This window comes from Coturnix japonica, chromosome 6 (assembly GCF_054131305.1).
Source record: "Coturnix japonica strain WE chromosome 6, WE-NBRP24, whole genome shotgun sequence".
Lineage (NCBI taxonomy): Eukaryota > Metazoa > Chordata > Aves > Galliformes > Phasianidae > Coturnix > Coturnix japonica.
In genome coordinates this window covers 28100189-28116789 of record NC_140668.1, presented here as the reverse complement: position 1 = coordinate 28116789, position 16601 = coordinate 28100189, and the positions used below count along the sequence as shown (strand labels likewise).

At 38.8% G+C, this 16601-nt stretch overlaps 1 long non-coding RNA gene across 1 annotated transcript; it reads right to left on the bottom strand.

Moving 5' to 3' along the window:
- Positions 1-10276: 10276 nt before the first annotated feature.
- Positions 10277-11812, bottom strand: LOC107319034 (uncharacterized). Its single transcript, XR_001557626.2, has 2 exons — positions 11733-11812; positions 10277-10774 (listed from the first exon to the last, which is right to left on the bottom strand). It is a non-coding gene; the product is annotated as an uncharacterized LOC107319034 (long non-coding RNA).
- Between the last annotated feature and the right edge of the window lie 4789 nt (positions 11813-16601).

Here is a 16601-nt window from a genome sequence, read left to right as displayed (position 1 = left end):
AATCTACACAGCATGTTAAAATGTGCATAAAGATGTCATAAGACAAAAGCACACAGCCTTCTATTCTTGGTTCTTACCAAGATGATGCTCATTTTAAAAGCCTATGCACGAACAAATGGAACAGCACAGGTAAACCAGGATCCATGCTCCTTGTACATCAGTTTGCATGCATACTCCCACAAATCCAGCACACAATGTTCATGAAGAATTAAGGTGTACCCCCCTACAATCTTGATGAGACTCAGTTGAGTATTTGTCAAATATGTGAACAAGATCTGCTAAAGTCAGTGTGCTAAACTCCTCCTATCAGCTCACACTGTCTGCCCTCATACAGACACTGCTGTGGGTTTCAGCCCACTCCCTCTGTGAGGACAATAAGTGCCAGCACAAAGATGCTGGCCACGGCCCTTCGCCATCATGCTGAGCAATAGTGACAAGAGCCATTTTGGCAGTGTACTTATCCCACTAGGAGCCAGCTGAAGCTCTGGTGTGCAGTGATGCCTGGATAGCCATAAGCATCCAAGCCCCACTGTGCCACACTGCCCATGGGTCTGCTCTTGGGATGTTTGGTCTCAAAACCAGCAGCCTCAGCCACACCCAATCCTTTCTGGGAACCAAGTGAGCTATGTAGGAGATAATTATTTTTGAGAACCTGAAACCTCCAGTTTTAAGGTGAAACAAATTTCCAGATGAAGTTTCCTATAAACCCATCATTTCCTTTAAGATAAGGCATAGAACAACAGTACTTATAGCTGCTGGACTTTCCAGCAGTCACACTGTTCCTCTGATCCAGTGCTCGAAGCCTCTAATTCCATCTCTATCTTCTATCTTTAACTGCTCAGATATCACCCATCTTTTAACAACCAGCTTCAATATTTCATTGCCTTACACTGCTTTCTGTTATACCACCTTTTATTTTTCCCTTCCCACCTGTTAGATGCTCCCTGTAACTAAATTATGAAAGCATTTATTTAGAACACAGAAGCAAAGAAATTAGATTACATTGACCTGAACCAACACACTCCTCCCTCTGAAGTCTTCAAGCGCTTTTTTTCTTTTTGGCGGTGTTGCTCTCAAAGCAGAGACCCAAATGACTTTCCTGATAAAATGGTGTCTCCACCTGGCCCTGCACATCTGCACATACACGGCCCTTTAAAGGTCAGTGGGGCACTGAAGTTGCACTATGGATGGATTCTACACAAAGCACCATTGTGAAGGAAAGGCTCAGGGCTGCAGGAGACAATAAATGGAACCAACTGTTCAGTAAGCTCAGGACAGGAGGAGAAATATCTGATAGGAGAGGCAGGGAGATGCAGGCACAAGATGTGACCACTAACCAGCAAGAAATTAATTGCACCACACCAGCTATCACCACATATAAGTCCGAATAATTGGATTTTCTAATCTGTCCACTCATCTGGATGATTTCTGTCAAGCACTTAACTCCTTGGACCCTATAGCCTATAGAAAAAGCACAAGAGGAATCAATGTATCAATGGTGGTTTCAGCAAGTCCCCACAAGGACATATGAAAAAAGAGTTGTCAATTCACTGGGTAAAAGCCTGTAACCTGGGGTATGTCGCACCCTTGTCAGCTAGGGTAAGAAGCTTCCCAGTTATTAGATGTCTCTCTTCTGCCAGTGTATCTGGGCACTCGTATAGCATCCAATCACCTTCCAATGAGAAAGATCAATCTCTTAAAACTTAACAGCACAAAGCTTGTTCTCACAGCCAAAGCTCAACTCTGCAGGCCCTAATAGGCTCCCAATATATTCCCAAATCCTCCCTGAAATATGGACTCAAAACAGGCAATTCTATTTTTTCTCTGAAAACAGCACTAATAAAAACATTCTCTCTTCTGCTAATGGAACCAAACAAAAGACAGACAAGGATCATATTTTTCGTTCACTGCAACACAGCACTCAGACTCGAAGCCACATCTCCAAAGCAGCATCTCCCACCTGAAACACAACTTGCCTGCTTTGTACTCAGACACGCAGCAGGAGCCAGCTCCTAAGACAGCCACACTAGCAAAGCGAGTCTGCTGAGCCAGACAGAAGCAAAGCCTTAGTTATTTACTACCTCTGAGCTTTGCTGCTTGGAAGTTTTACCAGAAGAAGGGTTTCTGTCAGCAAGAAGTGCCCAACCTACAGCACACAGGCTGTGCTCAACCTGTGGCAGACCAACACATTCTGTCCACAACTTGTGTCTGTATCAGACCTTTATACAGCCTATACAGCTGTCAGTGGCAGAAATTTTAGTAAGATTTGAACCAAGGACTTAACAGCTCACAGTGAAAGATGAAGACTGGAAACTCACAGCTTCCATAAGATACACACTATCTGCTGCTGCAGTTTCAGTGAAGCTCACAAGAGGCAGCAGATACACTTCCAGTAATTTCTACTTCCACTCATTCCATTTGTATCATGTTTGTCTTGCTTCAGCACATCTAATTACATTACATAAATCACACAGACTAGCACTACTCTTCCCTCCAGAAGTCAGTCTGAAGACCCAAGCAGATGTTAATAATCTATTCAATTGCTGGCTTGCACTGAACTGCATAAGAAATTGCTAATAAATAAAATAAAACTGATGTAAAGCAACAAAACGGTGCTTCTGTTTGGTTTTCATATCCCAGGAAACCTCATACAAACTGTGTGAGAAGTGCTTTCCAGGTGCAAGCATTCATCCAGGCATCAAGACACTCCTGAGCTGGAGGCATGTGGCCCAGCACCATGAGCCTCCAGCACCACAGCAGCATGGCACAGCCTCTGATTATGAGACTGCATATTTCAATAGACACACAGCTCTTCCATAATCGTCTAGCTGATAAGGAGCAGTGTGTCATTTGTTTTACCATTCACTTGCTTTATTATTGTTGCATTTTTACTGTTATCAAGAACAGAGAACTAAGGGAGTACCTTCAGTCACCACTCACAGCCTCCTGTTTCCTTGGACTTTTCTCTCATGTTTGTCTCTTGTCATTGAGATCATAAGAACCAGAGGATGTGGTGTGCCCAGTGAGGAGGTCCTGTGTGCTGCTGAGTGCTTTGCTTTATGTAACACCATAAGTAGTTTCACAAAGCAGAGCTTTAAAAACATACCCAAGTAAAACTTCATCAATGTTGAGCTGCTCTTGCAACTCAGAAATTACTTCAGACATGCATATCATGAAGAAGCCTTTACCTATAGCAAGACTTTCATCCCAGAGACGGGTGGCAGCGTGTAGGTGGTGGGATGCCCATCTTGGCACAAGGCTCCCTGGCCCATCACTAGCTGCCAACTGGTGAAGCAACAGAATAAAAGCAAATACAGGCATAAGAAACACCGCACTCATTTTTTCTGTGCTGGAAGTTTGTCCATATGGAAATTCAAGGCAAAGCTAATGCAAATTCCCCAGATTCCTGGTGAAATGGCTGCTAAGCACAATTGTGCTTTTCCCTCCCTCAGCAGCTCTAACCAGCAAGACACAGAGCAGCTGCCACCATGGGACATGGTACTTTCCCTCTCCCCAGCGCTCCCCTCCTCTACAAACTCAGGGGTGGCACAGAGAGCAGCAGACTGATGTGCAGTCTATGGGGCAGGATGGTGGTGCACTGCAAAAAAGTTATGGACCATAAAATACATGTCTTAAATTAGGAGGTCATTTTCTCCAGCTTTGATTTCTCAAACTTTGCTAGATCACAGGAATCCTATGCAAAATCATCTGAATATAGACATCATTTTTGTTTTTTAATCCCAAAACCTCAAGTTTAAAGACAGGTCAGATCAGTGCTGGTATTTGTCTGAGAAGTACTTCAAATCTAAGCTGTCAGAAAAGTAAATCCAGCTAAAAATGCAGAAGCATAAGATAAAAAATACAATGCATTTAAAATCTGTCACCATGGGTGCTCCAAGGACAGCTAAATCAACCGCAATACTGGTAATATGAAAAGCATTCAATAATTCAGGCACCCTGGGCCATAAGTCAGCTTTAACTACACATGAAAGTTATCTTTCCTGTTTTTCCACTTGATCACTAGAGCGAGGTTCTGGTTAAAATCTCATCTGGTGTGTTTCTTCTTTGTAAAACATGGCCTAGGTCTCAAGTGACTATTACAAAACTAAGCAGTTCAGAAAATAAACAGCATTTTCTGGAAGTACGAAAAGTCTGAACAAAAGCTTGAACAAATGATGCTCTAAGAATGATTAGGTGTCCGTAATACATCTTCCACAGGCCTTTGATAAGGGTCATGGTTTGTTTACTCTCATCTTCAGGTTTAATATGAAGCTTTAAAGAACAGGAGGTAGACAACTGATAATGTTTCAAGCTTCTCCCTCCAGGTGGCTTCAGTGAGGTGGATGTGTCACAGAGCTGCACAACTTGTACCTTCTTTTTAACTTATTTATCTTGCAAATATGAGAATCTCCAGAAACCCGTGTGGGATCAAAAAAACATTGTAAGAAGGCAAATTGCAATTTGGGAGCTTCTCTTTACATAACACGTGGCCTAATATCATTTGCACTGTAGGATCCAAAAGCACACTTTTGATGAACTACCTCCCTTCCTCCCTTCACTGTTTAGAGGAGTCAGATGGCATTTGTCTTTGCCAAAGTACAGCTCCGTGTGATTTCTTAAGTTTAATACAGAGACAGAAAACCCACTGGCTCTCCTGCACCACGTTTCATCACACCTCTTCTTCCATAAGGAAAGCAATAACAGCTGTTTTAAAATGTGGTTGAAGTTTAGGTTTTTTGTTTTGTTTTGTTTTCTTTTTCCCCCTCAGTCACCTGTATGGTTTGATATGCTGCAAATCATTCTGCTCTTACACACCCCACAGTACTGTGAATGCTTGTTAAGGACCGCTTGCCTTTTAGTCTGTTTCTGAGCTGATTACTTGACTTATAAATAAGCAAACACCAAATAAGCAAACATCTCATTTAAAGACAAACAAGCATTTTAGGTTACAATAAAGTTTAAGACCACTTTTGAGTGTGAAAGTGTAAAACAGTAGGTGAAAGAATCTGAGCTACCCTAAGTTGCTCAGAAGTTTTCTTAGAAAAAGAAAATCAAATTTCATACTCTTCAGACACAGTGATGTCCTGCAAGGCAGATAAGAGTCTGTGGTTTTGGTTTTGTTTTCTTTTTTGGGAGTTGGTAGTTTATGCATGTGTTTTCCTTGCTTCCCCCCCCCCACACAGTTTTTATGTTTCAAATGCTATGTGTTCCATGCACAGGTATGCAGAGTTTAGATTTTTTCACTGCTGTTTCATTCCATCCGATTATATCACTAAAGTTGTTAATTTAAACTTAATTCTCTTGCAATGCCAGCCTCTCCATTTGTCTCCAAGCACAGATGTAAACTGCGTTCACCTTAGTTAGCTTCCTTAAATTTCTTTTTCATTCTTAAAGTTGGACGCTCAGAATGGTTCCTAAAATAGTAAGGTAACACTATTTTTCCCTTTCTTTTATGCTCATGTTCCCCACAGGGTGCAGGTATACACACCACTTTCACCTTCTGTTCTCTGAGGATGTTTAGATTTACCCTCTCCCCAGTGGCCCAGAGGGATCAGGCTTTCTGTGCCCATGTGCCAGCTCTCCTGAGCCAGGGTTATACACGTTGCAGGGCTGGGGAAGGATGGCCCTCATCGACCCTGGACACAACACAACAGCGCTCAGCATCTCACTCCCTGCTTGCCAGAGGAGATTTTACACTATGACAAAGAACTCTTCAGCAAAGTTCACCTCAAAATCTCAACTTGAGGTGTTAAAAATAAGAAAAAAACCTTAAATGATACAAGTTATTACATTTAAACCCTTTGGGGAAAGTGGGGAATGATTTTGTGATTAAGGACCTACTATGGGGCTCAGGAGAATTAGTTCAATTCCGGCTCTGAAACAAGCTCCCAGGATCCCATGGGAAAGGCTCTTGCTCTCTCCTACTCACATGGACACTGGCAAGGTAATTTGTAAGTGCTTGCAGCCTTCAGATGGTGCAGTACCAACAGCCAAGTAAATACAAAGATAGTGAGCTAGAATCATTCTGAGATCAGTCTACAGGGTGCTGCCATTTATCACCCAACAAGCCAAATTTATATTTTTGAAAAACTGACATCAGGAGCAGTCTTAACAAAGAATAAGTTCCATTTTTACTCACTTCTGGGCTGACAGATCGCTCCTGACAGTTTTAGCTAATGTATTTGATGAGTGAAAAAAGCAGCAAGATAAAACAAATTGAAGGCCTTGCAGAAAGACACTTCATTCTCAAGCAGAGGGCTGTCTTTGACAGTTTGCACTGCAGAGAAATTTTGCTCTGTTAAATCCTGTAATAGGTATCATTTCTTGGAAAAAAAAAATAATTTTATAGATTGATTTAATTCATAAAATGAGCAAATCCCAAAAAGCAAGTTCATCTGCCAATGTACACAATGATAGAGCAATCAAGCAAACGGTATCAGAAAAACGTAACACTGAAGTCACTGTATAACCTAAATGAAGTTCCTCACTACAGAACACACTGTGAAAGCATCAGACAGCCTGTCTTGCAAAAACAAATGAACAAAACCATTATTCTGATATTCTGATAAGCACACGTCAGGCAGTTCTTCACTATTTACTACATGCAGAAATGTATTATCTGGAGTGGAATAACCGTATGCATCAGTACATGTTAGGGGATGACCTGCTGGAGAAAAGATCTGCAGAGAAAACTGAATTTATTTAAAAACAAACAAAAAAGCACAACAGTGCAACCTGCTTTATTTGCACAGGATGCTCTTAACTATGAGTATGTGAAAACACCGGGCCTTAGCAATGCCCATCACCTGCCTGAACCACACAGAAACCAGCACTGCAGACAAAGCAGCTTCACCCCACGCCCAGCAAGGAGTGCCTTAGCAGTTATCATCCACAGTGTCCTACTTCAAAAGACATACAAGTACCGAGCTGCGATACAGCCTTCCTGGGTGCATATAACACAGAGCACACTGGCCTGCAGTGTTACTAAACTTAGCACAAGCGTACTACAAAGTAAATCTCACCCTGATACTAATGTTAACCTTGCACACAAGTTGAAACAAAATTACAAATTAATACAGTTGTCATGGAAAGTTAGAGTCAGATTTTATTTCTTACTGATTGTTCGAGACAAACATTTTAGATGACATCTGTGGCTTGTTCTAAGCAAGGTTTTAGTCTATGACCATAATGTAGGTCACAAGATCCAATTCAGTATTCATGCCAAGGAGCCAGACTCAGCAGTAATATCAATAGCTGTCAAGAGTGCACATGCTGTTTCTTTTTACACTACCATTTAATAAAAGAATATAGTCCAATTAGGAAGATTTCACAACTTCTTAAAAAACTGATTTACCTATTTATTTAAATCATGAGAGCAGTATTTAATTTACAACAAAGCACCATACCCTAATCCTATGCATCTAAGAATATTCATGTTTAAAATCTGAACCGCCCTCACTGTTTCTGCCACGCTTTTGGCTTTCAATGAGCTTCAGTAACTCAAAAGAATTGCAACCAACTTGGTAACTGAAAAAGAAAGCTTTGTGGAATGGGAAAGTTCACAACGGGAGAAGAAAAAAAGCCTTTCTAAAATAGCCAGGTGTTCACCTCAACCCATACCAACTTCAAACAGATGCAAGGACAGTAGTTGAATCTGATTTCAGACTAAGGACATAAAAGGTAAGCTTTATATTCTTATGCTTTCATAATGTTGGAACGAATTCATTTTTAGATGAAGAATAGTATACTCCCCTACTCTCCTATCCTTTCACATAAAGTTTGCTCTGAAAAATAGCATGGCTGAGTTCCAGTCTTTCAACTATTATTTGATCACTGCTAAGTATTTGCAAGTTCAGATTTTTCCAAGTCCCACTTATCTACTTGATGTAATTCACATAGTATCAACCATGTATTGTTCTACTTTTACAATCAAACATCATGTTAGTCGTGAAAACAGAGAATGAAACACTTGGAAATACAAAGGTTCAGTGGTGTTGGAAGACCACCCCCTAACGGCCTAACACTCAGCAATGCAGGTTTAAGCTGAGAAAGGGGTGACTGGCTTAAAGCAGCATTCTTGCTTGGCAGTGGAAGAAGGGACGTAATTTTGCCTAAGGTATGAGCGGCAGTCTTTGCATGTGGCCTTTCATATCTGTGAGAATTCTTGTTTAAATTGAAGGACCAGTTTGTTCAACAAGGCATAATTTATATGATCAAGAGGTAAGCAATTCTTCAGAATACATTAAGAGCACAAGAAGATACTTCCAAGAATCTCACCAATCCCTTGTCACAAAGGGATCCAGGAAGTTTCCATAAAGTAGCTCTTAAGGTAAAAATAGCACAGATATTTTAAGTCTATAATAAATGTACAACGTAGCTGGTTATATTTTATCTTTTGGAGATGTTCTGTAGAACTCTAAACTTCACAAATAAATGTGTACACCTTTCAGTTACTGAATACTATTAGAGCAGGTGTTTCATTCTGTTTAATGGACTGTTGGATATCAGTGGCTTAAATACAAAAGTGTGTACAGTGCTTTTAAAATTTCAGCTCAATAACATAAGCAGATGATGAAATACCTGCAAGAGCGACTGTAGATTAGGGCACCTGTGTATGTTCTTACAGTTCTTCCAGTTTTCTGAAGAAATATATGCATCCTATTTCAGGATGTACACGACTATGAATATTCACACTGGCATACTCCTCACACGCTTTATCTTTACTGCTCTAATTTATTTACAGTTTACTTACATGGAATGTACACAGACTTGTATCAGATTCAAAAGATGCTTGAAGTTGTATTTCAGGGGGAAAAAAAAAAAATACCTTCAATCATACTTTTCCTGGTCTTTGTATAGCCACTTACCAAGCCCAAATCCTCCCAATTCAAGTATCTTTCCTCACTCAACAGAAAAATGCCCAATGGCTGGAGGCCACTGTAACCCTCATGGAGTTTCTATGCTAGGTAGCCATCCACCATATCCACTGCCTTGTGTGAGATCACACGCAGCAACTATATTCCCATATGCTGTAACTATGATAGTCAGTGATCCTCCATGGGCATACCATGATTTACTACAGAGCAGAAAGCATGCTGGCTTTATCAAGCTTGTGTTTTCATCTACTTCACACATTTGCAAAAGGATAAAAAAATACAGCTGTTAGCTCTGTATGTAATAAGACAGATTTTTAAAACCTTCAGTGGAGTATTGATACAACATCCCTGCAGCTGAAGAGGTCACTTTGATTTAGCACAGGTATATGAACTGCACTGGAAGTATAAATGAAAAGTTGTATTTTCCCCTTCCCACTGTCAGAGCATGACTGGTCACTTACGATTTAAAGCTAAATTTGAGATAAAGATTTCAAATTCCATAAAAACTTTCACAAATGACTACACTTGAAATGAGTATATTACCACAGAATTCATTTAAATTCACATTACTTTTTTCCTGATTGTTAAACAAGGCAGCTACTTTCCAGCCAGCAGAAAATACCTTTTTATTAATGTGCTTGTGATACAAGAAAAGATGCACAATTTAAGTGAACAATAAAGAGTTCTCAAACAAAAACAGACACCTCCCTTAACACCCCTCCTACACACACACACTTGTATTCTGTGTAAGAGGAACAGCATAAAATCCAGGTAAGAAACATCAATTATGCAGTTTCAATACAACTTCCTACCAGTAGTTACTATATCCGACTGCTTTAGTTGAATGTGTGTCATGTCATTCAGGAAGAAGAAATCCAGGACAGATGTTTAATCACTCCAAGTACTATGAATTATTAGAATTTAATTTAGTGAACAATTTCAAAGCTCTCTCATTTTAACTAGGTCAAATTTTGTTATCAAGTGTAGTGAATCAATGTTTTACATTTCTTTCAACACATTAAAATTTTAACTGCAGTTCTGAATAGGGACTATTTTAGAGACATCTCTAAACCAAACTAAATTTACTTCTGATAGAATCTTGAAGCGTGATTTCAGCGTAAGAACAAAGCACCACACACAACTTTTCAAGAACACAAACCCATCATTTTTAACTTCTTGAAGATGCTTGTGCAAGACCTGACTCATAGCAGGTGATTGCCTATAACTGCAGCACACTCCCATGAATCAAAGAAGAGAAGCTGTTTATATTCAAACTGTTGCCAGCCTTGCACTGTTGTCACTTTCTTATATGTTCTGCAAGCCACAAATATCATGCTCAGTGTTGTGAGGTATAAAAACAAAAAGCAGCACATTCCGTAGATCAGATGCACTTTCTTGGATAGTAAGACGCAGCCATTCTTTATTGTAAGCCACAGAAAAATAAAATTAAAACATTTGTCGAAGTATAACAGAACATTCCCAACTACATATTCAGAATTCCATGTACTACTCAGTTAAACTGCTAGAGAATATATACTTTTGATCTCAAAAAATACCCTATTTTGAAAACCACTATCACATTTCAGATCATAAATACTCAAAAATGCTTTGGTAAGCAGATAAGATGAAAAATGGGCAAAATAAAGCTTTACATTATTTATTTTTTTCCCTATATTACAGGCTGTACAATAATCAGCTTTAATTGAATAGCTATCTGTTCATAGCATTATAGATTGTCAAAGAATGGACAAGTATTTCAATTTAGATGGCTATTATTACATTTTAAGTCAAATTTTAAGTGACAGTTTGATCCAAGGAAACCCATGTAAAGATGTAAAGTCAAAAGAAAAACACTTTTCATTGCAGGTGAGAGTTCAAGTTGCAAATGGAAGGCCAACCTGTTAAAATCAGGTCAAATGCAATGTTAGTTTTGTGCTCAGTACAATGGTATTCCTGTCAAGCTGAGCATCTTTTTCATATATTCTTTTAAATAACTCCATGGTAGTTCATTAAAAAAGTCTCATTGTTATCTTCCTACAAGAGCTGCTATAACCACAACAGTTCTTAAAGGACCATGCCATCGAGTCCCATTCCAGTGTCTTTCTAACTGGATGAACACAAAATTAATAACATGAATTTCACGGATTATCTGGTGAAATGATTAGTGGTGAAAATGTTGAGAAATTTTCCTCAAGCTTGAGAACCAAAATGTTAGAAAATAATCATTTTCAGGTAGCTTGATTCTGCACACTTTTTTTTCCCGCTCAGCAAGGTTCAGACTCAGTTTCCCTTATAGCTAACAGAAATAAAATACCACTTAAGGAAACAGACAACTAAATTTATAAATCCTCAAAATGTGCAGGATTACTCCTGAACAGATAGAGCATGTACATGTATATTTGAGGAGGGAAGGAGGAAGGGAAGAACAGGAGAAAAGCCCTGTTTGCTCTTGAAACAAAGCATAATGTGGAGAAATACAACCATTTCAGAAATTAAATGTCTAGAATGAAGCCTGTACACCACAAAATCTGGCAATTAAATCACTACAAAAGCTCCATCAGGACTAGCTGAAGAACATTCACTCTTCCCACAGACTTAATGAGAACTCAGGGGCCAGACACCCACAAGAGACGGTGCTCTGGAATTCAGTCTCTGAAGAGCAGAGCCTAGAAACTGGTAGGCTTCAAGGGACAAAATATTTTCCTTCCCTATTAATATTACACATAACACAATATTATTGCATATACCCAGGTGAATACTAAAATTAATATAAGTTCCTCCTATAGCACTAAAAATAGTCTTCTATCAAATATTTAGGATGTTTACAAAACCGAAGAAGTACTGAATATTTCTTACCTATTCAGATCTTCAAAATCCTTTGAATAATCATCTTGGGAAGATGAAAGACTTCTGACACGACATGTAAGGATTTATTCTAAAAGAAGTAAGAATATGACGTTAGATACGTGTCACCAGAAAAGTCTTTTAAAAATTAAAATAATCCAAAATATTAATTTATCTTTGATAAAAAACACACAACAGACTTTCAAAATTTATTCTTTAAAAATTATATATTTTAAAAATGAACACAAGTGGTGTACTATTACTCCCTTGCCTCCCTTTAATTAAATGGCTCCAGGGAAAAGTGAATAGGTCTTGTTCCTCTAATCTGTGGAATGCCTCATGATACACTACGACACAGTTCAGTCAGTTCCTCCTGATGCTGTTTAACGAAAGTCTAAAAAAGTATATTGACATCACATCAATCATTACAAAAGAATGCAACCCCAATGGGACGTTTAAAGCCAGGAATTCTGCTTACACAAGATCCTTCTAAAGCTTTTGCTTCGTTTCTTTTCCCACGAGTAAAGAGCTACTGAACAGTTTGCATTTGGAAGCTCCTTCATCAGCAACCTGAAGGATCATATTTCCCTCTATTTGCTTCCCAAAATAAGATGTGGCACTTGTACATCACTTATATGCTCTAAAATAAGTGTGCTTTTGGAATTACAGTATCTTAGTTGGATCTTACTGAAAAGCTGCATTCTTAACTTGCTGTAAGACCTCAAGCACAGACTTGCCTGTACTATGAGATGCTGTCCACAAGCACAGCTTCACGTGGAAAAAAGTAACAGTTCTATCTTTCTGCTTTTTCCTCTTTCTATATTTCCATTGCAGTAATTATGGGGATTCTCCACAACAGAGCTCTGTTGTGCTCTATTTGTACTAATATAATATTGGACATCCCAAAGATCCAGTGTTCTAGGATAAGTGATATACAGAAAGTGATGCAAAAGATGATCTAATGCAAGTATTAACACAAGCAAATGTGGCAGGGTGTTGTCAGGTTTTTTTTGTTTGCTTGTTTGTTTTAAAGAAGGCCTGCTAGCCTAACTGAGCACAAATAATTCAAAGAATCCATTTAGCTTCTAGGAACTTTATATTATTATCAAAAGATGATTGACTGAAGGCCTCGAGAGAAATTATCTCCTACTTCTCTAGAATAACTTCAGTACAGCCTCAGAAACTCGACTTTGACAAGAAGGGTTTGGTTTTCCCATGAGTCTTTATTATGGTGTAATATCTCTGTCACAAATTAATATGTTTAAATAAACTACCCTTATTCTAAACACTCTTCAAAGCTGAAAGTTGGTAAGAACACAACTCTGCTACTATGAGGAAAGACACTCAAAGATCTAAGGTACCCCTCAAAAAGGGAAAAAGCAGATAAACAGGTGGCTCTTCTGTTAGCTGACTTCTGGTCACTGTTTTTTGCTTATTTGTTTTAGAAAACCAAACAAAATTGTGGGAGATCACAAGGTAAGGAAAAAGCATTAGGGAATTATTAAATGAGGGGGGTAGGAACTGAAAAAATGAATAAATATTATTCAAGACTGAACAGTCATGGTACAAAAACAAGACAAAAAAAGCTTCTTGGAGCTGCTGAGGGAACTTTGTTTAATCTGATATTAAATGCCTAATATCCATAGATTCAGTATTTTATACACATCTTCATAGCATCAATTCCGTTACATATTTACTCCAGAACATGCAGAATTCACCTGGATCTGTATCTGGACTGAAAGCCAAGAAAGTATGGGGATTAGATAATGTTGAAGAAAAACAGCAAAGAAAAGACAGCATAGCTCACTAAAACACTGTGCTAATTAGAGAACGGTACTTACACATCATCCTTCCAAACTACTATATGTGTTAAGAGATGATAAAAGTTATCTTGGATGTAAGGGGTTTTCTGTCTGAAACACCACAGGAGATGAGAAAGGAAGCTGTACTACTGTTGTAATACCCAAAAGTACATAAGAACCTCAGTCATTTCTGCTCTAGAAAAAGATGTAACGGCTTTATAGAGAACTGCAATTCAAGCATTGTTTAGCATTTCAAGTGAAAACTTCCCATGTTCAAGTCTCAAAGTATAATTCTAAGAATTAAAAATGAGTTTTCTATTATATCATGTCACAAATCACATGTTTGTAATTGGCACATTTTGTAGAAAGAATCCTTTGATTACGCCCAGATGTCCAACAAAAAGGCTTCCTCTTTTCTACTGAAGCTGCTGCAAGTTGACCAAGTTGTTCTTCCAGGAGAAACTTTGGAAGGTAATGAAGAATAAAATTATTCTGAGCAGAATTTATTTGTTGACCGAGCCAAGAAATTCTGAATATGGATTCCCTAATAAAAATATAAATCTCTGTATGTATAACATTTCTCATAGAAGATGGGATCAAATGAAGGAAAAAGGGACAATTTAATGGCAAGATTTTATGCTTCCAAAAACATAATTAAAAAGGGAATATAAAGCATATAAACACTATCCTCATATCTAAGTGTAAGTTAGGATAATAACCACCAAGCTTGAGAGACATTTCCTACAATAAACTCATGTTAAAAATACTAGACAGGCATATTCAAAAACATGGTGTTAACAGAGAATCTCTGAAATAACACGATGCCTCAAGAGGGATGGATTGTTTGAGAAAAAATAAGCAGAAGAGATTGCATAGAGGAAAATGTGCAGAAGAAAGCTGGAAACACAAGCAAAGTAAGAAACAAGTGACCCATCCTAATTATCTCTGATAGCAGATGCTGCTAACAGATGCTCTCTCATTGTGCTGAAAGTACAGCTGTGAGAACCAGAAATAGATACGAAAGATGCTAAGCTCAAAGATGTATCCCCTGCATCTCAAAAGGAGATACCTCAGATCTCACTCTAGGCTGACAAAGCACATTTCTCCCAATCACCTCTGCACTATGAAGTAATTCAAACGTACACTCACTCCTTTTGTTTAGGCAGTTAATTTCAAGGCTTCACAAGTGTTGTCAGAAAAAGATATCAGGATTTGCTAACAGGTGTACTAACCCTGAGTAATAGTTCATTCAAGTTATAATTGTAGTATGATGACAATTACTGTCTTGACTCTCAGTTACCTCAGCGAGCCTCCAACCAATGGGATTGTAAAGAAACAAAAAAGAGTAAAAGCTACTTGGAAAAAGAAAAAAACAGAGCAATAAAAGCATTTTGAAATGCTCTTTATTACAAATAGAAGTATTACAGTTGACTAAGGGGTGTGAAACTCATTGCTCTTGAAACTTCTTCCCTGCTGTAGGCGTAGTTTGTGTGCCTAATTACAATAAAAACAGTTGTAAGAAGTCTGTATCTGTTCAGATGTAAACCTAATGGCTGGAGGAAGATCAGAGAGATCAGCAGGAGAGCTGCACATCAACAAACATATGGAACTATAAGTAATTCGGCACATTACAACTTCCTGATGCTTTCAGGATGCTACAAGTCTTCTTGGGCTACATAACTGTATCAAAAGGAGCCCGATTTTATGCACATCTAATTTTGGACATCTGTTTCTTTCTATAACTCAGCCAACTGGACTACTCAACTCATTCAGATAATGTTTATTTTTTCTGAACAAGTGCAATTCATCTCTGAGTCCATTCAACCAAAACATAATGTAAGAGCTTATCTTTCTTGTAGCCTTATACAAAAACATTTTCAAAAATAATCATTCTTTTTCTATTGCGATGAAACCTGAGAACAATGACAACAAAATGTCCACAAATCATATTTACACGACAACCTTCACATCCATAGAAAATTCTATAAGGGTGAAAAGAAACCATCTCGAAACTGCTTCAGGTAGTTTACAGCACCTTCTGCCATCAATAAGCTTTCAGATTTGACCCCTGGAAGTTTTCTAAATCTCAGTGCATTTCACCTTCAAAACCCAAGTGTTACTACAGGTAACTGAAGCTGAAACAGCCACACCTACAGCAGGTAACAAACTGTGACCCCAGGAGGCAGCAGGGCTGGAAGGTGCATGTTTTAGTGCTTGAGAACACCCTGAGTCATTCAGGTTTGTCAAGCACCTCAAAGCAAAGACAGAACCTCCTTGAAATAAATACCACCCAAAACACATAAACAATAATCTATTAGCAGAACAAAGTCTCCTTTCCCCATTGTAAAAAAAAGAGCAGTGCTGCAGCTGCTTATAATAAGCTCCTAATTACTACACTTCAATTGTCTGCAGTCTTGGGCTGTTACCCTCTTACATCTGTTCAAACTTCTCTTTGGAATCTGTAGAAAGAGCTATAAAGATAAATTCTAGAGCAGATTAATTCTGAATTGCTGATAGCCATCACTCTCCAGTGCAATTGTTACTACACTCTCCTTGTCCTTTATTTCAGATTCCTCCAGTAACTTCAGAGGCTCAGTCCTACAGACCAACAGCCAGTCCTGCTGGCCCACTCATATAAACGTTACTATAAGCAGAACAGATGGGAGCAGCACAGTGTTAACTATCACTACAGAATGCACCACAGAGAAGCATTTGCACTCACAAGCATCGCACGTTTTCTTCCTTGTGCACTCAATACCTATTGCCATTGGCATCCAGGACAGAGAATCATAGAATGGCTAAGGTTAAAAGGATTAAAAGGAACTTTAAAGACCATCCAGTTCCAATCCCTGCCATGGATAGGGCTGCCAGCCACTAGATCATGCTGCCCAGGGCCCCCATCCAGCCTGGCCTTGAATGCCTTCAGGGACAAGTCTTCCACAGTCTCTGTGGGCAACACATTCCAGGGCCCTACCACCTTCTGAGTAAAAAAAAAATTGTTCCTAATTCTAACCAGAATCGCCCCTCTTCTAGTTAAAGCCCTTTCCCCTTGTCCTATCAGACCATGTAAAAAGCCCCC